Here is a 6,677-nt window from a genome sequence, read left to right on the forward strand (position 1 = left end):
TTTTGACCAAACTACCCGGGGTTGCATCTAGGGTTCTCAGATAAATAGTAGGGCTCGGCATGGCAGGAAAAGGTTGTGAGGGTGGTGCACGAGGTGAGGGGTGCTTGGTAAGGTCACGAGGTGGCCTTCTTATATAGCATCCGGGCTGGTTAATTACCGTGGTGAAAGGTAATAAATTTGCCAGCTGAGCTCCAAGGGTCGAGGTCAAAGCCACAGATACATACCTCACTAAAGTGACGTATCACTGTGGGAGTTGTCGGGGTGGTTTTGGTAGCTGTGCCCGGAAAAATATGCAACTGCGTGGTGACATAATTATGCAAGGTTACTATTTAAAACAGAGGCATAACAACAGGCTGCGTTTATTCACAAGGTCACACGATTATAAGGCGAGGATACACTGAGACTCGGCAATACTTGGTGACTTAGTCTACCTCGTTTATATCTAAACGGGCCTGCCTTGAGGACGTCGAGGCTTCTCCACGGTTCTCACCGTCGGGGTTAGCTGGAGGTGGTTGAGGAACTGCAGGGTCGGGGTAGCGATGATGACCATCGCGGGTATTTTTGGTTACAATCCCATTGGAGTGTGTTCCCAAAAGGTGATTAAGCACTTATGGGGTCATCAAGACACCTTGGTTGATGGCTGGGGCTGACCTTAGGGTATCGATTGGTTGTCCGAATAGCACGACTGAGTTGTCGGCGTCGGGCTCGTCTTCTCCTCTCGCTGGGGCTCGACGAACCAGCTCTCCACGAGCTGCGATCAGATCAATGGTGATTTGATCAAATAGTGCCTCTAGTGCACCTACATAGCGCACTAGGTGCAATAATGCAGGATCCGTCTCGTGATCTCCGTTGGCAACTTGGGGTGGTCTACCATACCCTTCGCGTCTGGGGTAGTAGTAGAACAAGCGACAGTTAACTCTGGGCGACAACTGCCAGAGTTGAACTATAGCCTCTCGAGCAGCTAGCTGGATGACTTGTGGTTTGAAGGAAGTTGTCCTTCCGGTGAACCTGTAGGGGCGTTCTAGCGACAGACCCCTACCGTAGATGTGCACCGTGGCCCAGAATTGACAGCTTTCACTGCCCATGGGTCCTTGGTACACAACATATTCTGGGGGCTCTTCTAACGTATAGGCACGACGGGTGAGGTTTGCGAGTATGGTCGCAAAACCTCCAAGGTTGGTTGCAGTGGTCTCATTGTGCACGACGGGCCCAGGCATTATGGCTCTGCTTGAGGTAGAGGTTGTGTTGTGCTGGGTTGAGGCTAGCGTGCCCTTTTTATAGAAAAGGGAACGAAGTCTTCCTTCACACGCTTGCAAATGAGACATTGTAGGCATCGGTCACTGGCGCGTGATCGACAGGCTAGGTTGATAGGTTGGGCACCGACTGCCAAAAGTGTCGGAGTCACTGTGTGGATATCTTGCATGAGAAGCTTGGCTAGGTTTTGGTTAAGGTCTGGTGGTTTGTCCTACCTAGGTTTTTCGACCTGGCTAAGATAGGATTAGCCAATGGTCAGCCTGGCTCTGATACCACGTTGGTGGCGACCGGTTTTCCGGGTATTAATTTCCAGAAAATGGCCCTTGTGCTCATCAGCCCCAGGATTACTGTTAGCTGATGAGGCACCAACTTGATACATAAATTCCAAATGAAATACAAAATATGCAGTACAAGACCGTTCTGGTCTGTGAGTACAACAAATGGTTTCTAGTGGTTGATGGCGGAAGCGGTTTGTGGATCATCAGCAGTTATGGGATTCCGTTTCCCACAGGAACAGCTGACCAGTTTAACTCCTATCTTCGTGAGGCTGCTATCACCATTGGCGTAGGTTCCGGGGCTGTCATCACGGTCGCTCCTCTCCGCGCAAGAAATCTGGCCAAGACAATAGCCAGGGACAAGCAAGTGAGTACTTTGAATGTACTCGCGAACATTATGAACACAGGTATAATATATCAAATCATTCTCTAAAATATTATATGATCACAACATCAGTCATAAAATGGAATCCATGATGCATGCAAGCAGGTTATTTATATGCAACATGAATATGTAATAGCAGAATAGTAATAAAATGCACCGGTCGGGTGTCTGAAGCGATGCCTCGAAAGGATAGTAAATAACGAGCGCGCCTCAATCAGGCGTCTAAGCGACACCACATAAAGGGCTTATAAAGAAAATAAATAACAGCATGCCACAGTCGGGCGTCTGAGCGACACCACATAAAGGGCTTATAAAGAAAATAAATAACAACATGCCACAGTCGGACTTCTGAGCGACACCACATAAAGGGCTTATAAAGTAAATAAAGAACAACATGCCACAGTCGGGCGTCTGAGCGACACCACATAAAGGGCTTATAAAGTAAATAAATAACAGCATGCCACAGTCGGGCGTCTTAGCGACACCACATAAAGGGCTTATAAAGTAAATAAATAACAACATGCCACAGTCGGGCATCTGAGCGACCCCACATAAAGGGCTTATAAAGTAAATAAATAATAGTATGCCATTGTCGGGCGTCTGAGCGACACCACATAAAGGGCTTATAAAGTAAACAATCATAGTGAATATCCAGGAGGTAAAACGGTCCCAGGGATACTCAATACTTCAAATAATATAAAGGGGTTAGTCCATAATAATAATAATAATCCTAATCATCATAAGTCACAAGTCACGATCCATGTTCTGGTTTAGCAGTTTTCTCCTCCGAAGACCGACACTAAGACCAACCCTTGACCCATCCCAGACTGTAATCCTTAACCATGGACACGGCTATTCGAATAGGTTTAATCTCTGCAGAGGGTGTACTCTTTACCCACGAGTAACGGATTCCTTTAGTCCAGCGGGACTAATTCCGTCTACAGTCTTTTAATTGAAAACACACCTAACCTATACACACCAGCTTAACTCACAGGTGTCTGGAATCACCCACGACACCTGTCAAGCAAAACTCTAAGTGGGGAGGCTACAACCTCGCGTAGCATAGGATCAAATTTATATCGCGTGCTCTAAGGGGTGGCCTCCCCTCTTGGTCTCAACCGGAAACACCCATGCCCCCGGACCAGGTGGCCTGCCTACCAGCTACAACTGGTATCTTCCACCATGGCCTCTCTGTACGGTGTGTGCTAGAAAGGGGTTGACGACTTACTGAACCGTACTCTCATTGTTGTAGAGACAAGTGGTAGTACGAAACAAGCATGGGGGTTACTGGAACAAGACTCGATCTATGGTCGACTCAGGAGGTTTTTAAGTATTCCCTGCATGATTAGCATAACGAACATGTTTCATCCAACAAACAGAATCACCACTCATCATACCCCTCATGCCATGCCGGACATACTCGTCTCGACGAGGAACTAGGGACAAGCTCGGGTCTACCCAAGACATATACTTTCCCGTTTTCCTTCCGGTAGGCACGAAAGGCATACGAGGATGATCACTATCACAAGCATGTCCATTTCCAACAGCAAGGAAATTTCCAATAAGCATTCACGCAAATGATCATATCACCAAATAAAATAACGATTTCTACGTATTAAGGTGGTGTCATGATTGTGTCAAACAATGCATGCAAAATATTAGGCCAGGGTTCAGAATGCTTGCCTTCAAGGTGTGGAAAGGCAGGGTGCACTCCAAAACTTTTGAAAGTTTGCTTCTCTCTCTCTAAAGTCCTATTTTAAATAAATTTGAATTAACACACAATCTCAAAACAGCACAAAAGTTGTTTTGCAAAATTCTCAAATAAATCTTAAAATAAACTAGATTAAATTTGAGAGAGGTAGGAAAAATAATCAATTCATTTGGGGTTATCATTCAAAAGTTATAGGCAGTCAAAGTTGTGGTCAAAATCTGCTAAAAAAACAGAATAAAAAGAAAACGCTTCGAACAGGTATACGTCGAATACGTACTTGCCCTTTACGCCTTCACTTAACCCATGTGGATCGGGCGGTGTGTCACTGACAGTGGGCTCGGGGGACCCACTGGTCAGGTTTGACTGGTCTTCTCCCTCCTCTTCCTCTGCCCCGAGCGGAGGCGGGACTCCAGCGATGCTCGCCGGCGAATAGCGGCACCGTTCGGGAAACCGAGGTCACCCGCGGGATCAGGGGATCGAGGCGGTCACTCCAGTAGTTGTTTTGGTCTCTGGGGTGGACGGAGCTGCCGGTGGCGAGCTTCGCAGCGGACGGTGGCCGCCGGGCAAAGTGGTTTTTCTCCCGCGGCGAGTCCCGATCAAAATCGAGCAGGGGATGGATTCATTAGGGGGGAGGAAGCTCCTGGTGAAGAGAGTGGAGAGGGGGAGGCTCTGGTGGCGCCGGAATGGCCAGGACAGTGGCGGTGGCTGCGGTTGCCGGAGGTGGGGAAGAAGACCTCCCCAGGTCGATTGGCTGCCACGGGAGAACTAGGGGAGCATTTTGAGGCTGCCTGCGGGAACGGGACGTGCTCGGGGCCTCTTCTTATAGTGCAACGAGGTCGGTTTGCGGCGGCCGTGGATAAGTTCGCCGGTGAACCGCCTCCCTGTAGCGGCAGGGCGTCGTGGCGGCGGCGAGAGCTAGAGGACACGCGAGAGGATGAGGCTGAGCTGTTCCAGGGGTAGGTGGCGAGCGGGAGAGGCTTGGGCAGCGCCGACCTAGCAGAGACGCGCTACAGACGCCGGGGTGCCGCCAAGGGGCTCTGAGGCGGTGCTGCAGGGCACCAGGGCTGCTTGGCGTGATGCAGTGAGAGGGAGAGTGCGTGGCGTGGCTCTGCAGTGTGGGCAAAACCAGGGGCGCGTCATGGCGGCTTCGGCGCGGCACGTTCAAAACGCGTGCTCTGCTCACGCCCAGAGCACGCACGGGACGTGCTCGACAAAATGCCAGGGCGTGCTAGGGGTCTCGGGTGAGGCTGGAGATTAGCAGACCTAGGTTAGGAGTAGCTAGGAGTTTATTGGACAAGGTGGTTAGGCAAGGGAAGCAAGTTCATAGTGTAAACTAAAACTCATATCAAAACTGGTCATGCCCATAAAGTGTTTACAGAATGCCACATGCACCTAGGTATTTAGTGGAGTGGTCAAATCTTCCAGAGTGTGGTCTCTTTAGATGTAAGAGAGGGTGGTGGGGTTAGTTTGCCAAAAGAAGAAACTTGTTAGTGCAAGTTTTGCAAATCTTCAGATTTGGACAGAATGAACAGGGTATGATTGCAAGAGCTAGAATTGCTCCAATGAGTCCATCCTCTTGGACTTAAGGGTTTTGCAGGATTGACAAGAAGCAGGAGGAAGCACAAGGTCACTAGAGCAAAAATAAATAGGGTTGCAGTAGAAAACACAAGGCTGGACCAGAATGAAAAAGAGGTTGTTTCACTCAATTTTTTCAAAGGACATTACTGGGTTTTTGCAAAAAGTTAAATAATATACTCCTGTTGACATCCCAAAATTTTGGTAGAAGTTTTAAAGAAATATTTAAATAGGTTGTAGTGCAAAATTGTCCACTGGACCAGATTTAAAAACTTGGTGTAGACCTCAAAATATCCAAGGAATGAAATATATTTTTGCATTAAAGTGTTTTAAAAACATCACGTGATATCTCCAATTTTTGGTGGAATTTTTGAATGAATTTATCAAAGGGTTTCAGTGCAAAAGAGGCCCAGAAGCTTAAAAAATCATTTTTAAAGAAATAAGGCATGAGGGAAAAATAATTATGCAATTAAACCTACTGATAAAAGAATTGTTTTACTTGAGAGGAAAAAAATAAGTCCAATAATGATTGAAAAGTTTTCACTTGGCTCAAAAACTCCATAATAATAAAGAAAAGAGTGGTTCTGAAATCAGAAGGAAATACAGAAAATAAAAGTTTTAGTTTCCTAGTAAAATTTTAATTAATAAAACAAGATTTAAATTTGGGGTGTCACATAAGGCAATTATTATCCACTGTCGTCGTCCTTCTACATTCATCAGTCTTGCTATAAGTCATAGTAGATGCTATATAGGTCCGTCGGATCTTACATCAAGATTCGTGCAAAATTTTCTTTTCAGATTTTGTTTTTTCTCTCTTAAATCTCAGTCGAGTGAGACATAGCCACTCCATTAAATAGGGGCTCGGGTGCCAATAATGGAGACCTTGGGAGAGAGGTGGGCGGCAGATGGAGGTCAAAGGGCTCTCCTCCCAATAAGCATGCGTGGGGGTCTGATCGTGTTGGGAAACATTGCATGGAAAACAAAAAAAAATCTATGCACACGCAAGATCTATCCATGGAGATGCATCCAAACGAGAGGGGAGAGTGTGTCTACGTACACTCGTAGACTATAAGCGGAAGCATTTAGTAACGTGATTAATGTAGTCAAAATTCTTCGTGATCCAACCGGTCAAGCACCGAACGTACGACTTCTTCGCGTTCAGCACACGTTCAGCTCGGTGACATCCTCGCCTTCTGGATCCAGCAAGACAGCGAAGTAGTGGATGATTTCCGGCATCACAACAGCATGGTTATGGTGATGGTGAAGCTATATCCGCACGGCTTCGCCTAAGCACTATGAAAATATGACCGAGGGACGAAGCTGTGGAGGGGGGCGCCGCACACGGCTAAGCAATTGTCGTGGTCTTGTGTGGCGTCCCCTCCCACATATCTATAGGTGGGGGAGGGAGGAGAAGCCAAGGAGACACCCCAAGTGGGGCTGAATCCCACTTGGGGTCCTGGCCCTTGCTGCACCCCTT

Source organism: Triticum dicoccoides, chromosome 1B (genome assembly GCF_002162155.2).
Source record: "Triticum dicoccoides isolate Atlit2015 ecotype Zavitan chromosome 1B, WEW_v2.0, whole genome shotgun sequence".
Lineage (NCBI taxonomy): Eukaryota > Viridiplantae > Streptophyta > Magnoliopsida > Poales > Poaceae > Triticum > Triticum dicoccoides.